Here is a 19,183-nt window from a genome sequence, read left to right as displayed (position 1 = left end):
TAATCAAAGCATCTAGCATAGTGCCTGACACAGTTGGTCTAAATCAGTGGCACCTGGCTAAACAGTTTAGACTCTCTTTCTCCTGATTAAATATTCATAGACTCTACTCCTTTAATTATATATATATATATATATATATATATATACACACACATATACATATGTATGTATACATACATATATATGTTATATACATATTATTGTCATATATGGTTATATTTAGTGTATATGTATTCTTCATATATATTGTTATATATATTTGTGTTTACACATATATGTTATAGACATATTAAAGATTATGAATTATATAATGCATATACACACATATATATTATGTAATTATAATATATATAATTCACACACACATATATATTATATATATTATATATATATATAATTCTTCTAGCAGGACTTCAACTAAGTGAAAGGAAGTAAGAATCATATGGAGCACAAAAACTGTCAAAATTGACAAGGCTGTCAAGTTGAGCCCTTGTTTCCCACAAACTACCTAGTGGCTGACCAACAAAGAGACAAGGGAACCTATTGAATGTTTTTCTTTCTTTTTCTTTTTCTTTTTTTTTCTGCTGACCTAGAAATAATGCACAATATCCTCTTTTCTTAGCTGTGTGCCAGCCACAATGCAAACATGGAGACTGTATCAGACCAAACAGGTATGAGTATCACCCTGGATATGCTGGAAAACCCTGCAGTCAAAGTAGGGAAACAGTCTGACACAAATAAATAATCCTAAATCCCTTTTATTCCTGCCCTAATATAATTTTTTTCTATTAATATAAAATAAATAATAGTATAAGATGAAATTTTTATTTTTTATTGAGGTAAAATCACCTATAACATTGTGTAAGCTTAAGGTCTATATGTTGATTTGACACATTTATATATTGTAATATTATTATCACTTGTAGCATTAGTTAAATCCTCTGGCACACCACATAATTATCATTTCTTTTCTTGTGGTGAGAACACTGAAGAGCTAGTATCTTCGCAACTTTAAAGTATATAATGCAGTATTGTTGACTATAATCATTATGCTATGCATGAGATCTCCAGAACTTATTCATCTGCTGGTTGCAAGTTTGTGAACCTATCTTATTTTCTCTCTTTGCCTCACATGAGAGACACAAGTAAAGAGTGAACTGCTTCAAAGTCATGCAGATAAGGAGAAGATCAACTACAAGACAGACTCTACAGTCGGGAAAATAATTGGTCCCGGATGAAGGCAAGGGAGCTGTCTTCTAAAAGCATGGGTTTCATTTGGCAGAGAACCCTTCATTTTCATGCCACACATACACACGTTCTTATAAAGTTGAAGGTGGGTAGGCCTATTGGAAACCTGATTGGTGCCAAACGTTGGCCTGAGTGATAGAGTTGCAGACATGGGCTTCTGGCTGGGACCTTACTATAATTGTTGTTCCTGAGAGGTCAGAGGGTATTTACAATTCTTTTGAGCAGTTTGTAGTCCTTTAGGAACTGGATGGCTGGTTGGATAATCATGGTGCTCAGAAATGCTATGATACACCTGTTATCATCTGAAAAGGGAGGAAATATATTCATGGTGAGGCTTTATTAGTTTCTCATTGCTTTTGTAACAGATTACCATAAACTCAGTGGTGTCAAACAACAAAAAGCTACTCTCTTACAGTTCTGGAGACCAGAAGTCTAAAATGAGTCTTATGAGGCTAAAATCAAAGTGTTGGCAAGGTTGTTCCTTTCTGGAGGCACTAAGGGAGAATCTGATGCCTCTTCCAGCTTTGGTGGTTGCTGGCATTCCTTGGTTTGTAGCTGCATCACTATAGTGTCTGCTCCCGTCTTCACATTGCCTTCTCCTCATAACCTAATTTCCCATGCCTTCTCTCTTAAAAGGACACTTGTCTTTACACTAGGCCCTTCCAAATTATGAAGGATAATCTCCCCATATCAAAAGTCTAGTTTAATCACATCTGCAACGTCCTTTTTGCCATATAGGGCAACATTCACTGGTTCCAGAGATTAGGACCTAGGTATCTTTGCGGACCATTATTTAACATATTACAGGTATAGAAAATGAACTTCTGTGGACTACATCTTTAGTGGCTGAGGGCTTGCCTGGTGCTATTTAGGGACATATTAAGGGACCATTGATGGACTCCATATGGCATTGGGAAGTGGACCAGTGAGTCCAGAGATGGACAGCTTTGAATAATGTTTTATGAAAAGAAGGAAAGAGAAAGAAGAAAGAAAGAAGAAAGAAAGAAAGAAAGAAAGAAAGAAAGAAAGAAAGAAAGAAAGAAAGAAGAAAGAAGAAGGAAGGAAGGAAGGAAGGAAGGAAGGAAGGAAGGAAGGAAGGAAGGAAGGAAGGAAGGAAGAAGAAAGAAAGAAAGAAAGAAAGAAAGAAAGAAAGAAAGAAAGAAAGAAAGAAAGAAAGAAAGAAAGAAAGAAAGAAAGAAAGAAATAGTGGTCATGGTTGTAGATCAAGAGTCCAGCTTGTCTGTGTACTCAATCTTTATAGTGAACAGAGAAGTTAAAATTGATGCAGATACATGACCAGTGTTCAAGGATAGATTGAGATTGTCTCTGTTATGGAAGAGGTAAGTCCTCAAAATAGTGCATTATAATGGTATTCTAAGGCAGAAATAGATGCATAAATTCTTTGAGAGTCCAGGACTCATCATTGACCTACTACTGAGTAATCATACCTTCATTCAACAAATATTTATTGAGCACTCACTGTGCCGCAGGCCTTGGGACAGATCAGTATACAAATAGATGAAGATCTCTACTTTCCTATGATAATGGGAAGATTAGAACTAGAAGATGCTTTGTCTGACATAGGTGGAGTAGAACTTCCATGGACCAACTGAGGCACAGGCACAGTGCTTGGATATAGCATTTCCTCCAGGAGGATAGAGCCTTCTATTTTAGAGATCCAGCTCTTTGGGTTCTGTCCCTTTATGGATCTCAGCTGGGAGCTCTTGTGAGTAAACATTTGTCTGCTCCCCTCACTCAATCACTGCCACTGTCTCAGAGGGCTGAAAGCTTCCCAGTCCAGAGGGTTTCTTGGGATTCTGAATTTCTTGGGACTCTGACTGATGTCAAGAATTATCAGCTCAGCAGTGTGGGATGCCAGGTCATTGATAATATCAAAGTTGACCTATCTGAAGGACATGGTCCACGTTACCTGACAGTGGCTGAAATTCAGGTATCAGTAATTGGACCATATTGTCACAATATACTGTACCCATTTAAGGTGGTGTTTCTAAGCCATCAGCGGGGTCCAGCTTCACGTATCCAATGCTCTGCCTTCCTAATAAAGCTGAGTATTCTTTCCTCAACAGCCTTGGGGAAGGATCTGTTTGTTCCAGGGATAAGAATGAAAATCTGCTACATAAGGCCATGCAAGCTATGCACCACATAGCTCTAGGGGACATCTTTTGCATCATAGTGTATGTGAAAAACACCTCCCAGAGATATGCATGAGAGTCCTGAGGAAAAGGGCTCAAAACGCATTTCCAAGTCAAAATATAGACAGTGAGGGCTGAGCTGTCAGAGTGCTCGGTCCCTGGAGCTCACCATCATATACTTCTCCACTAAGGTCCTTGTGAACCCAGGCAGGGCCACAGATGCTCTGGAATGTATTGTGGTATGGTCCTGGAGATAGACATTTACTAGCAACAAAGTGAAGACTGGGTGTGGTAGATGCAATGTTCAGGTTCCAGCTGGGTACTCCTCCAGGGACTCGGAGGTGTTCTGATGGTGGAGGTCTAAGTTCCCTTTGGAACATGAAGAGGTATCCGATTTCTGGAGGCTAGTCAAGATCCTTATGTTGGAAGAATGAATCTAGATAAGAGCTGAGTATTGAGACAAGATCCAAAAAACTAAGGTAGAGATTCAAATGAGTCATCAAAGATGGGTGTCAAGGCTGGGGCCATGAGATCAAAGAATCCGAAAGCCAAAGGGATGAGAACAAGAGGTGTAAGGTATGCTGAGACACTCCCTAGGTTTTCAAACTGGAACACTGTTTGCATTAACCTTGACCACCAGCTCCATTTCCCAGATGAGGAAACTAGGGCCAGAGTGCCAAGGGACTTGCCAAGTTGGTAAGATTAGACCACATGCCAGATTCCAGTGGCTCAATCCCTCCTCTTTTATTCATTAAATAGTCAGCAGAATCACACACTCCCAGGAGAAATGGGTCAGCTGTCCCAAAACCAGCACCTTCAGAGAAAGCAGACTGTGTCTGTCAGGTCCCTCAACTCTTTTTCAAAGCTCTATGGATCTTTCATACCTTTCCGTCACTGGTTGACTGCTGTCCAGGCCTCTGGTGAATATCTGATTAATCTGAAGATACGTTAGCCTACATCCCAAATAGTTTTTCCCTGAAGATTTTTATCACTTTCAGGTAAGTTGGAAAGTTTGCTGAGCCTGCAAAGTTCTTTTACTTTCCCAACAGTGAGTAGGTAATTGAAGGACAGACATCAATTTCGCTGCAGACCTTCTTGTGCTTGCCCAGGCCTCACATACAAGGTTTGTGGTCTAGGGTCACTGATGGGAAGTTGACAGATAGCAAGTAGAGCAAAGGACAAAATCTGGCTCACAAATGTTCCTGGAGAAGAGGAGGGAGAAGAGGAAATGCTGACTCATACATGTTTTCTAAGTAGCATGGGGACACTTTATAATCCTGAATGTCCTAGTGTTATTAACACAAAATCTAAGATGAGGGATGATGTCCCTAAAGTTGATGAGAACACTAATGAGAACAAACTGATTTTTATTTACACAAACATTCCTCAGATGGAGAAATGATGTGGGCGTTTTGCCTACAAAGTCCTTAGCACGTTGGTTGTTGGCAGTAACTTCAAGGAGTCAGTTCTGACTATTTTTTTCCATGTTTCCATTCAACATCTTCATTTCCTGGGCTTTGAGAATCTCTGGTCCTTAATCAAACATACTCTCTGGGCTAATGAATCTCAGTATAGCTGCCTGACTGGTTGAGGTGTGGGAAAGATGGAAGGATGGTTTCCAGTGGCTGAGAAAGTATGGATGCCTGGAACCTAGCAGCTCACCACCAGAGTACCACCACAACGATTCAAAGGGCATCAAAAAAGTCTTAATGACTTTCCAGACATTGGCCTAAGAGTCAGGATCTGCATTCCCCTCGTTTGTCAAAGCAGCTGCCACACTGTTTGCTCTTCATCCTCGTATAATGGCCTCCAGTTTTGAGGTTGACCCTTCCCTCCAGCTACACCTTTCCTTGCCTCTGTCATCTATCAACTACCTACTGCCATGGTCATCAAGACATAAGACCTGAATCTTTCTCTCCCACACATGGCCTAAAGGCATGGAGGTGGGGTACAGATGGTCAAAATAACAACCATACGAAACCCCATCCCCACACCCATTGGCTTCAACTACCTACTCTCTGGTCACTCCAGGGACCTAGCCATTACTTGAACTCCACTTGTGTAAACTTGAAATCTAACCTCTAGTTCTCTGACCCACAGAGAAGGTCACTTTTCTAACCCTCCTATTCCTTGATACTTCCCACAATTGCAACCTCTTGGTTGTACTTTCTTACCTGCCCAGTCCACACCCCAGGAGTAGGCCCCTAAACCCTCTCACCAACTCCTCAGCATCTTTGGCTTCCACCAAAACTTTTCCTTCTCTTACAACTGAGCTGCTGATGGACTGGAGACCACCCCACCCTTTCGCTTTATCTTCCACTGAATCCCAGTGTCCATTGCTGGTCCTTCACTTGGCCTTTTCCACTTCTTTTTCACAACCTCCCTTGGGCACCACTGAGAACATCAGTTCCTATCTCACATTATCAAGAGAGTCAAGATTATTAGGAGATAGTGGCTCCAAATTTCTGGTTCTCACCTACAAACCCATATGGCAATCTTTTAATCCTCTTCAAAAGAAGGTGTCTCTTTTCTTCTTCCTCCTCAGTAATTATCCTTTGTATTTGTTCTTGGTCTCATTTAATCCCATTTTGTGAAAGATCTTATTATAATTATTCTCTCTCTCTCTCTCTCTCAACTCCCACCTTTTCATAGCTGATGGTAATTTCCCCACACCCTGCAACTCTCTTCTCTCCAACACAAAAATCAAAGCTGAAACACATTATCACATTCTTTTCACTCAAGAAATATTTACTGGGAACCTAGTAGTTACCATACACTCTGGTGGGTACAAGAAATTTATTGGCAAACAAGACAGACATGGCCCTCCCCTTCAAGAAGCTTAGGGTCTAGTGAATGGGAGGGAAGGTGTATAATGAAGACAAAATGAGTATATCATGAGAAATATTAAAAGAACTAGAAAAGAAGCACAAGCTGTGCTTGCATTAGGGTACAGCTCCTGGGCCCAGGGACAGGGAGGGCTCTCTCTGAGAGCATAGGTTTGGGTGGGCGGGTCAGGGATGCATGCCAGCCCAACCACTAATAGCTGGTCATTTCTTGATCTTGAGCACCACCTCTCTTCCAGCCCCAGCTGCCCATACATTTCTTATTTGGACTTCTTTTTAGAATAGTCTGCATTTCTACATTCTTGGCTCCTTTTTTCCCCTCACCCCACAGTCATATGGCTTCTATTTTAGCTCTGCCTCTAGATCTGCTCTAACCAGGGCCATTCATGACCTCCTGGCTCTAAACACAAAGACACTTCCGAGTCTGTGTTGAAATGGAAATTCATTAAGATTGCCCAAAAAAGAGTAACTGTGTACTTTGTTAAGGTAAACAGGTATAATATCTCATAGCCTCAAGAAATGAGGAATGGAAGATAGGATATAACCATAAGCACGGAAGCTTTTCGATCAAAAGAGAGTCATACGTTAAACATCTTTGCACTTAAAGATTTTAATAGACAAACTAATATCTAGGAAAATACAAGTCATCAATATCAACTCAAAAAGAAAACAATCCCCCCCCAAAAAAAGAAAACAAAAACCCAAATTAAAAAAATGAAATCATCAAAAAATTGCTTTGAGTCATTTTGTATTTTTTTCCTCTAATGCCAATGAGTACGTAGTCCCTATAAATTTCAGAGTTGGGCTAACACCATCCAGTATGGCAACCACTAGTTCTGTGTGGCTATTGAGCACTTAAAATATGGTTCATCTGAATTTTGATGATTTGTGCATGGAAGTACACACAGATTCCACAGACCAGGTATTCAAAAAAAAAAAAAAAAAAGAACATAAAATATCTCATTAAAAATGTTATATTGAGGGGCATCTGGGTGAGTCAGTCAGTTAAGCATCTTTAAAAAAAATAAAATATTTTAAAAAATCTTTATATTGATCACATGTTGAAATAGTAACTTTTTATTTGAGGGGTTTAAATATATGATTAAAATTAATTTTACCTGTTTCTTTTGACTTTCTTAACGTGCTTACTAAAAAAATTCAAATTATGTATGTGATTTGCATTATACTTTTATTGGACAGTGCTGGCCTAGTAAAAGAAGGGATGGACAACAAATCACCGTGGATAGCTAGCAGAAAAGTAAAAGCAATATTGAATATAATATTAGTGACATGTAACATGTGCTGCAATTTTACTGGGTACCAGTACCATGCTAAATATTTTACATATATTATCTCATCTGTGGTCTCAGAACAACCCACAGGAAGGCAACTCCTACATTTTTTAACAGCATGACCCTCACCTTACGCAGGCGACGCAGCCATCGATGGCCGAGCTGGCCCTCCCATCCAGGTTTGCAAACCCTGGATCATGCGCTCTTAACCTTCGCCCACCAGATTAGGATTCGGAAGGAACATGTACAGGTTCATTCTCCTTAATGTGTGAGATTTCTTAGGCTATCTTGGCTGCAGAATTTCAAGCCAGTTTTCTCATGTCCTGGGGTCAGTTTCTAGCCATGACAAGGCAAGAGGATGGGTGCTGTATCACGAACTCTGAGGAACATGACCCATGACATGTGTCTCAAAGGCTGAAGAGAGATGCAGAAATGCCCCCAGGGCCGGGCAGGCCCACACTCAGCCTGCTGGTGGTTTGACCATTTGGATTCTATTTGCATTCCCTCTGTCCTCCCAGACAGGAACAGGCCTTTTCAAATGGGCTTAGCTCTCCAAATCCACTCAAAATGTCACAAAATTAAATGAATGGTTTCTTAGACACCATGGGGAGTAGAAACCCAATAGCAAAACACTAATGGTTTCCTTTGCAGGAAGCCCCTTTGAGGATAAAAGAATTCATCTAAGAGTCAGACCCCTTCCTGGCTGGGGTGTCCGTCTGTCAGATGACAAGCCGTGGGGAGTCAACAGCACCCTCGCCCCACTCCATCTGTGATCCCAGAGAACAAGAGAGGAGCTGGCCAGAGGGAAGCAAATCCTGATCCTGTGATTTCAATTACAGGGAGGTGAAAAAATTATTTGATATCTGAGCTTGCTAAAGGCGCCCATTCCTTCTGCTCCAAAGATCTTTCCTGCTAAACTGAACAAAAGAGGAGAAAGAAGTTTCGATGCATATTGAGGGGCAGGGGTAGCAGAAAGCAAGCAAGCACAGCAGGCAGAGAGTTGATGACAATGCAGACAAAAGAAATAACTTCTTAAGATTCTTTCTAAGAAATGGAATTCGCACTGTGCTGGTTCTTTTATTAGGGCCGTGTCTCCTCCTTTCCCTTGCTCTGTATCTCTTAGGCCAAGAATTGGACTTGGGTGTCTGAATCGACGCTGATAGCACGGATTTGGTTGTCAGTCTCACAGATAAGTCACTTTGGCCTCCTCCGTGTCGGGACAGTGTGCGAGCAAGCATGTGGCCGCCCCGGCCAGGGGCCCCGCTCAGGCCTGGCAGCCACCCACCGTGGTGGTCCTGGAAACAAAGCCCTGCCCGGACTTTTGGCAACATTCCCCTCTCCACCTAAATGAAGAGACGAGTCCTCTGTTAACCACAGCCCTTGCTGAGGCAGCCTTCTCCCCGGGGGGAGCGGTGCACCTTGCTCACTGTGAGGCCCCGCAGGCCATCCCAACCTGCCTGGACCTCTAGGAGCATGTGGCCTGCAAGCCACCCAAGCTCTCGGAGCCAGCTCCCTCCTCCAGCAGACGGAGGAAAACAAAATTTACCTACCAGGACCGTGTGAGGCTAAAATACCCCCAAAGTACCTGGGTCGCAGGAGATGCTCAGTATTTTGCATCTCAAAAAAATCCGTTCTCCTCCCTGTAAAGAAAGAATCATCACGAAGGAAGCTTTTTGGAGTAAAATCCCCTGTTCCGTACAGGCTCCGATTGCAGCATCTGCTAAAGGGGAAACAGAGTCACCTCCATGGCCTGCTGCCGGTCCAGCCCTGTCAGCATTTTCTCTCACTGCATCTTCAAGCTCTGTGCAGAGTCAATAAAAATGTTACCTCACTGTTCAGTGATGAAGGAGAATAACCTCAGGTGATGTGGGAGCTGAGAAAAATCGTCTCATTTTCACAGTTCGGCCGTCCAACACCGTTGCCACAAACACGTCGCAGGGCAAAGCTGGGTAACTACAATAATGAGCATTACGTAATTGGAAACAATAATACTTTACTATAGGAACACATGAGGGGGAATTAGCCGTGTAAAAATTCTGGCATGTTTGTTCTAAAAATTAAGTCATGCTACCTTAGAGTCACACATTATAAATTTGGGCTCTTCAACGAGGTTGTAAACTTGCCAAAGGCAAGAACCCTTTCCAACATCTGGGAGTTTCCTTCAGCATCTGCCACTTTGGTTGGCAAACAGTGGTTGTCCAATTAACATTTGTTACTTGGCTGATTGGTTGATTAATTAAAAAGCAACAAAATTCTTTGTCTTGAAGCTTCGGGGGCTGGAATAAAGGGAGCATGGTTTTCCTTATTTCCTGGAGGCCGTAACCTCATGGGCTAAGACTTTGGGTGCCATCTTCGTGTGACGGTCTTGCCAAAAGGCCCCCTCACTCAAGACCAAAGGAAGCCCACTGGGAGCTGGGGACTGGAAACCATGCCCCTCACCCTGGCCCACTTGCAGGCACAGACTCCCCTCTCTGCCTCCCTTCTCCATCAACGCCTGTAAGCTCCACATGTCAAGACTCTGTTGACCAAAGCTCAGAGCCAATGAACAGACAAGCCCAGGGTACTTAGTAAGGACTGGTCGCAGAGGTTGCCAGAAACATCAAGGAGACTCCCCAAATCCCAGGAACTGTGATGAGGGAAGAGCAGAGGCAGATTTGGGGTGTCGGGAATATGGGTTTAGTGGCAGGGCACTCCCCGGGGCACGTGAAGGCCATTACTTGGCCCTATAAGAACGTCTGCTGAGCTGAATCGGCCTCTGTCCCATGAGTGGCTGACGCAGAGAAGCCCCACGAGCTGAGTCCGGGCCCAGCCAGCAGCAGTGCTGTTCTTTGGGACTTAACCCTCCCAGGCCACCAGGCCCAGCACGCCGGAACCAAGCCCAGCGCTGCCAGTCACCGCAGCCGGGCTCTCTGGAGTCTGCGAGGGGGAGACGTGGAGTCTCCGCACCCCTGCGTGCACACCAGCGGGCCCAACCGCCAGCATCTGCCTGTGGCCACCCCGCAGAGCCCACTCTGCCCACCCTGGGAGCCGCAGGAGGCCCCTGTCACCCAGGCCAGCAGCCCTCCGCCAACCTCGGGGGGAGGGAGTGTAGAAACACCTTCACTCTCACCCTCAGCTGGGAAACTCCGAGCTGCACCATCTACACTGGCTTCCAGAGCTCCCCAGTGGGATGAAGCACCAAAGGCTATCCAGGGACCCCCGAAATGCACCCAAATGCTCGGTGCTTCCGTGCTTCCACGGCTCCGTGCTTCCACGGCTTAGCACCGCGGGCGCCTTCCCGGGTGACAAATGCCATGTAGCCACACGGCTTGTGGCAAGGAGCCCGTGAAGGTCCTGGTGGGCTGGCAGGCCTAAGCCAGGGACACACCAGGTACATCTCGGCTCCCACACCAGGAAGCCCCTGCCTGCCTCCCCAGGCCACGGGCCTGCACACACCCCCGGGCTCAGGCCGGTGTCTGGATGGCTGGCTGGTCTGCTCTGGCCCCGATGGCTGCTGGCCCCGACAGTGCTGGCCCCCGATGGCTGCTGGTCCCAAGAGCTTCTGGCCCCCAACAGCTGCTCGCCCCCAACAGCTGCTGGCCCCAAGGGCTGCCCGGAGTGCAGGGAGAGCAGAGGCCTCCAGACCCGGGACGGCCAGGGGCCACGCGCTGTCCCAGCTCAACTCCAGGCTCAGAGGCGACCTAACATGAGAAGAATCCCCCAGGAGAGGGTTTTTTATGTTTCACTGTCACTTTCCAACCTGCCTCCTTGTTCACTTCTGTCCTTATAAAAATCGACTACTGTTCAGACTCTCTTTTTTGCTTTGTGTCTCTGACCAGACTCTCTTTTCTTTCTCTCTTTCTTTCTAGATTTTATTTATTTATTCATGAGACACACACAGAGGCAGAGTCACAGGCAGAGGGAGAAGCAGGCTCCCTGTGGGGAGCCCGATGTGGGACTCAGTCCCAGGACCCCAGGATCACACCCTAAGCCAAAGGCAGCCGCTCAACCCCTGAGCCACCCAGGCGTCCATCCCTCCGGCCAGACGTTTTCAATCAACATTTTTTGTGGGGAGCGGAGGAGAGAAAGCTCCCCTAGCTTCTCAGATCCATCAGGACTTTTCTTCATGAAGAGAATCTGCATTTATCATCCTTGATGTTCATATATTTCCGGGCCTCTCTGCATTATTAAACACACATAATTCCAATTCCATGGAGTGTTCCAATCAACTACTTTATGTACTTTCCTTTTCATAAAGTCATGGATGAATTAGTTCCTCCAGACACTGTGAGCCATCACCCCCTCAACGGAGCAGCTCCCACCTGCTTCTGGATTCCCGGGCCCCCTGCCTGGCCTGGCTGGACCAGACGGTCTATAGACCGGACCAAGGGCTGCGCGTGGCATGTTGTATCTCTAATACAAACCAGCCCTTCCGGGCCGCCTGGGGGGCTCAGTGGTTGAGCATCTGCCTTTGGCCCAGGACATGATCCCGGGGTCCCAGGATCGAGTCCTAGGTCGGGCTCCCTGCATGGAGCCTGCTTCTCCCTCTGCCTGTGTCTCTGCCTCTCTCTGTGTCTCTCATGAATAAATAAAGAAGATCTTTAAAAAAAAAAAAAAAACCTTCCTCATGGTTCAGTGTTGTCACTTTGCCGATGCCGAAGTAGGACCTTGCAGGCCCACTGGGGGCAGCACACGGACCAGTGCACGACTCTAATTAGTGCAGACATCCAAACAGCAGCGAGTGCGCTGGAGTCTTTTCTGGAGCACTTGGGCCACGCGCAGCTACGGAGGAGGGAAGGACAGAAAAGGCAGAGACAGCACCAGGCGCCCCGGCTTTGGAGAAGTCTCCAGATCACGCAGAGGGAGAGACTTTCAAAGAGCAAGCCCATCGGTTGATGTCCCCTGGAGATCTTTCATCATTTTTTTCTATCTCATCGGCTCTTACAGCCAATGAATACTCCTTCCTGAACTCATGATTCTGGATATCCATCTATCTTCCAGGGAGAAGGTTTAAATCGGAGTTGTGTCTGTTTAAAATCACACTGACAAGCCTTAATTCATTTCTTTAAGTTCACCTGAAAGAGAAATTCTCTATTACCTCAAAGATATGAAGTCCCCGGCTTGCTGGTGACTGCGACAGATGTGACAGGTCAGTGCCTGTGACTGAGATGAGTCAGAAGCCCCTTTATCCTCATCCATTTCAGCATTTTAGAACCCAAATCAGGAGCGTGCGACGCTGTGCCTGATTTCTCTTTCTATTTCTCAAGGCGAACTCAGGGCATGATTTTTGGAGAATGTTGGAGGAATGTGATTCAAGCTTGTCTCCTGAGAGAGCAGTTTTGTTCTTTGACCGCTTCTGAGATGAAGGCGGATGCGTGCCATTCCCGGGGATTGCATTACGAGCATCCACAAGCAGGCATGGTAGTTAAGCCTGAGGACCACTGGGGCTGGGGGTTCTGTTTTGATTTTTTCCTAACCTCTGAAAAATAAATACATTGGCACATTAGTCTAAAAAACCACTTGATTCCTAAATTTGTAGTAAGTTCCACAATTTTGAAAAAGGCAGGGTGACACTCCCACCATCAAATTGGCTAAAGGAGGCAAATTCCCTTCTATTAAATTACTATTTTAGTGTCAAGGTTGCAACTGGATCTATAACTTTCTGCAAAGCTTCGAGTGATTCTGCATTTTTCATCCACAAATATTTTGAAAGCACTCACCCATTTCCCAATAGCTTATGGCACACCCGTTAGAGCTGCCAATTCTGTGCACAGGTACAATTTAAAACCAGCTTTTACCTGGATCTAGAGAGTATATAGTTCTACCCTTTATGTAAAGTTCATGAATGAAAATAGGGATATGTTTCCTGGTATCTACATCTGTCCATAGTCTTGCAAAAACTTTGGTGATTGGGATCCCTGGGTGGCTCAGCGGTTTAGAGCCCGCTTTCGGCCCAGGGCGTGATCCTGGGGTCTGGGATCAAGTCCCGCATCAGGCTCCCCGCGTGGAGCCTGCTTCTCTCTCTGCCTGTGTCTCTGCCTCTCCTCTCTCTCTCTGTATCTCTCATGAATAAATCAATAAAAAATCTTTTAAAAAAACTTTGGTTACAATATAATCATTATTTGTGTGCCTCAAATCTCCCACTGTCAAATTCCTTAAGAAAATCTGGTAAAGCTTCCCTCCTCTGCTAAAGATATAGAGGTTATTGTGTAAACTGAATTAGTTGAATTAATATTCATTTATTACCACATGCAAAGAATGACTCTCCTTGCCTCTCCAGACTCCCCAGAGTTTCAGTTCAGATAACAAAACAAAACAAATCTCCAAAGAAGTTGTAGTAACTATAAAATAGGTTTTACTGAAAAAATTAAAAGTGAAAAGTCATCTCCTAACAATGGAAATTACTTGAAGAACAAACGCTATTCACTTAATTCTGATCTGCATCGAGAAATAAGTTGATGAAGAGATGGGCAGAAAATGGCCTTACCAGCTTTTAAAAAATCAGGAAAACGCCTTTGGGATCATCGACCTTAGGAAAATGGGATAGAAAATATTCAAGTCATGATTGCATGGTCGGAGACTCTAGAATTCGAGTAACACTTAATACTTGAGTGGAATGTTACTCTAAAAAAACAATTGTAAATAAGCCAGGTAAGAAGGGAAAAGACAGTAAAAACTAAAACTGTAATAACTACATCAGGAAATCTCCAATGAGGTCAGATTTTTAGGTGATATGTTATAAAGATGAATTGACATCCTAGAAAATATTCAAACATCTGTTGACTATTCTTCAAGCTTGGGATTGATGCTATGATTTTGCAATTATATACTTTCATAATTGTCGTTTCAAGTTGAAACGATGCCCCTAGTTTATTTATTTTTTTTAATTTATTTATTTATGATAGGCACACAGTGAGAGAGAGAGAGAGGCAGAGACATAGGCAGAGGGAGAAGCAGGCTCCATGCATCAGGAGCCCGATGTGGGATTCGATCCCGAGTCTCCAGGATCGCGCCCTGGGCCAAAGGCAGGCGCCAAACCGCTGCGCCACCCAGGGATCCCGATGCCCCTAGTTTCAAAGGCTCTCTTGTCTTAGACGATAATCCTGACCAAATTTCCTCATCTAGAGCGTTCCTCCAGAATATTCACTGACTCTGCATTCAACCCATACTGAATAAAAGTTCGGCTCATATGAAATGAAAAAACTTGGGAACCTAGCTGACCTGTCAGCACACCACGCTAATGTCAGAAGTTCGAATTTTAAATAGCAACGAAGTGGCAAATGCTTCCATGACATAAGAGGAGCATCTATTTACACAACGCAGGGTAGTGTCGGGCCTCTGTGGCAGGAAATGACACTCATAGAGAGAACCACGTATCTTATTTGCCATGAAAGTTTTTACTAGGATCCTTTGGCTCATTCCATCACCTTAGATGTCTAAATAGTATCCTTAGCTCATTAACATACCCCTTATACACACACTCACACTCACACTCACACTCACACACACACACACACACACACCTTTTTATAATATAAAACTAATCCTTAACCCCAAATCCTACTCTATTTTCCTCCCTTTGTGATGAGAGTTGGCTGCAGGATAATATGTGAAAACTCTCTTTGCCTGAACTTGAAGTAGTTGGACACAATGACCAAGACATGGAAACAACCTCAGTTGGGTCAGTGGGTGAATATATATTCATATATATGTGAAATCATATTCATTACATTCATTTATGTCATGGTGCAAGCAGGCCAAGCCTCAGCATCTCAACTCCGAGGAGCTGCAGCCCGAGCGGGGAGTCCACCAAGGCTTCCCTTGAGGTGTCGGGGGGTGCCGGCTTCAGAACTAGATAACGATGTTCCCAAACCGACTTGTCCCTCCACGGACAGCAGTGATGCCAAGAAAGCCCCTGCTTCAGCCCTTCCCTCGGAGTCCAAGGAACAAACCGTGACGCTTGGAGAAAGGACATTCAATTGTTGCTATCTATCCAGGTTGTCACTTCAGAACTGTTCACACCATGAAAGATTTGCACCACCACCTGAGAATCCACCTGGCGGATGGAGTGTGGATTAGGCTGCCAGGTCCCTGTCCCTCTCAGGGACAATGAAGAAAGCTCAGTCCCTCCCTGAGCCCATCACCACTCTGTGCCTTAGGGTCTTCTGTCCAGGACCTGGCTGGCGAAGCAGCCTCCCTCTGGAACATGCCAGATAAAGGCAGTCTTGACTTTTTTCTGCGGTGGACTCCTGGCAATTTTATGAAGCTTATGGATCCTTCCCCGAATGCTTTTAAATTAAATCACATTAAACCATATTTCAGAACAAGTTCACAAAAATAAAAAAATTTAAAAATTAAAACTAAATACAAAATAAAACACTATCCCTACTAGAGAAAATTCTGGCTAAAAGGAGAGGCTAGAAACAAACTTTAAGAATACGTGCAAAATATGTGCTTGTTTGGCTACACGTACACACAGGGAATTTCAGCCTGGTTTGCGAATTGGTTCCTTGAAAGAGGTAACAAAGAGTGCAAAGTTTTGTGCAAAATAAATAAGCTCTGAAGATCCACATTATACTGCCCATACCTAACAATACTGTATTGTATACTTAAATTTTTCCAAGAGAGTAGATCTTATGTTACATGTTTTTACAATACACACACACACACACACACACACAAAGCACACACAAAGCACACACATACCAATAAACTAGTAACAATAATAATAATAGTGTGGGTAGGATAGTAATAGTGGGTATGTCTATGTGATGATTTATGGCTTTTATTTTTATGCTTATCCCTAAATTCATCAGGTTGTTACATACAGCCTTTATGTATTAAATGTATACAGCCTTTCATATGTCAATTATACTTCAATAAAGTGGTTAAAAAAATAAAAGCATGTGGAGCAATCTGCTTAGACGTTGCCCCTTTGCTTGTAGTCTCATTGTAGCTTTAAAGGTTAATTAGTAAAAGGCTTGGAAAGATGAACTGCAGGCAAAATGTTTGTCCCTAACACCTAGAATAGGGCTGCCCTGTTTCCTCCGAGCCCATCCATCCCCAAATGGCCTTCTAAAGTGGCGGAAGAGAGAGTCAAGGCAGAGATATGCCTCCTTTAGAAGAGAGAAGGACCAGCCTTCTCATTATAACAGCCCCATGGGAGGAAAAATGGAGAAGCAATACAAAGAAGGAACATAATCCAAAAGATCCACCAGAACATGATTTTTATTTTTATTTTTATTTTTTTCATAACTAGAACATGATTTTTAAATGGCACTACAGAGGTCTATAAATTTATTATGATACATCTGGAAGTATTCCAGAAGACCGTTCCTTTAATTTTAGTTTTATGTCATCTGTAACCAAAAATAAATTAATAGACATATTAATAACATATTCTAAATTCCTTTGCTCATCATTTTGCAACTGAGTATTGCCACTCTGCCATGTTCTTGTACTTCGTATATGTACAAAGTCATCACCTAAGTGTTATCATTTAAAAGGCCATGTGAGGGACGCCTGGGGGGCTCAGTGGTTGAGCATCTGCCTTTGGCTCAGGGCGTGATCCTGGAGTCTCGGGATCGAGTCCCGGATCGGGCTCCCTGCATGGAGCCTGCCTTTCCCTCTACCTGTATCTCTGCTTCTCTCTCCCTGTGTCTCTTGTGAATAAATAAATAAAATCTTTAAATAATAAAATAAAAGGCCTTGTGATTGTTTCTAAACTATGTTTTGCTGAACCGCAGGAACACAAGAAGTCCACAATCCATCCAGTTTAAGAAGCACCACGATCTTTCCTTTTCCCAATTCTGGTTCTATTTGCAATCTTACTACCCTTGCTCTAGCAAAACCTATTTTCTTGTGACAGTGGTCTCCTTATAACCCTAGAGCTCAGGTATTCTTTGATGCCTGTAGGAGAGCCTCTTTCTTGAAAGTGCTGATACGCAATGAGAATGAAATGAGGAGTGAAATTAAGAAAGTCAGAGGTTCCTGCTAGAGTTTAGAATGTCTAGCCAATTAATAGTTCAGCCTAAGATCTTTTAACAAATAAAACAATATTACTTGAGAATACATTTGGACTGTTCCAGATAGTCTATGGCACCCCAAAACTGATTTCAAAATACTAGATTTTCTACTTCACATGAACGCAAGAAGCCTATGTTGTTGAAAGCAAAGAAACAAAAATGGATGCATTGTTAACTGACCAAGAGTCATCAGCAAGGTAGTAGCAATATACGTCTTGCTTCTAAGATCCCTTAGTACTTGATTAAATATGCATATGCTGACATCTCTGTGATAAGCCAAATGATGCAATGAAGTTACTGTCTTGCCTTGAAAATAGTCACATCAAAATATTGACTTTAGGATAAAGAAGGGAAAACAGAGCTAATCTATCATTTTGCCAACTCTAGAAAAATGACTCTGATGTGCCATGGCCCACTGTAGTTCTCACTGAAAACCAACCCAATAGTACGCAAACACATGAGCATGAGCTTCTGCATCAATAATATACTCTAAATGTGGTCCAAAGACCAAGAGTGCCTGCAACACCTGGAAACTTGTTAGCAATGCAAATTCTCAGACCCTTCTGAGACACTCTGAATCAAAATCTCTTGAGTGTGAGATTTTGAAAAATCAATGTTTTTGCAAAGTCTCCACGCATCAGTTTGAGTAATAGTGTCCTATGTGGATAACAGTTGATGCACATTAGCAGATTGATAGAATTTGTGTTTATTGGAGACATAAGTCATGTAGTCATAATTCAGGGTTTTAACTGAATGCATCAAGTAGCCTGTGAAACCCCTCCTCCCTCCTGTTTGCCCACAGTAGAGCATATTACAATGACTTTGTTTCCCCAGACTTGATTATTTTAGAAGTCACATTGGGTGCTGAAATGGAAGAGTGCTTGTATTTCTCAGAGTGCCCAGAACACATGACACATAGATTTTCCATGTATATTGATGGTGAGAATTAAAATCTACCTCAAGAAACAGAAATGGTGGGCCTACTAAGTGATAAACCATTTTGGAAAAAAAGTAAATCCAGGCCATATTGATTCTAAGAATTCTCATAAATTGTCATTTTCTCAGATACTGTTGGATTCTGAACTTTAAAATGCGAGTAGATAACGTGTTCACACTGAATCCTCATAACTCTCCAAGGTGTTCTTTCCTGCTGTATATGTATTATCAGAAACATCTCTGGTTTTCTCCCCCAGTATCATTGATTGGCCTATATTGACTTAGAATTCAAGTTCAAATTTCAAGAATCTTGCTCAATGTAGACACTACCCCTGGTCCAGATTCCCTGGTTTCTGGTACCAGTTCTGTGCACCCTCTCCTATGCGTTGTGTGCTTTGATGCCAACAGCTCACATCCATGATTTTCTGAAGGGAACTGTCTTCAAACCACCAGATTTGCTGTCTCTATAGCTGAAAGTATCTGGGCATTCACAGATCCAGGGACTGAATAAGAAAACATGAAAGCTCTTTACAACTCAGGGCAGGACTCTTTCTGGAGTGCGATTTAGGGAATTCCTCTCTGAAAGCACACTAAAAACCAGGCTAAAAGTGTACCCTAGCTTGGCACCCTCCCATTTTCTGTCCTGCTTCACCCACTTCCTTACTAGTTTCCACTGGGACCATTTTCTCAATAAATTGAGTATACTG

Source organism: Vulpes lagopus, chromosome 11 (genome assembly GCF_018345385.1).
Source record: "Vulpes lagopus strain Blue_001 chromosome 11, ASM1834538v1, whole genome shotgun sequence".
In the NCBI taxonomy this organism is placed as follows: Eukaryota; Metazoa; Chordata; class Mammalia; order Carnivora; family Canidae; genus Vulpes; species Vulpes lagopus.
The sequence above is the reverse complement of the archived record's forward strand: the minus strand, read 5'-3'. Positions refer to the sequence as shown.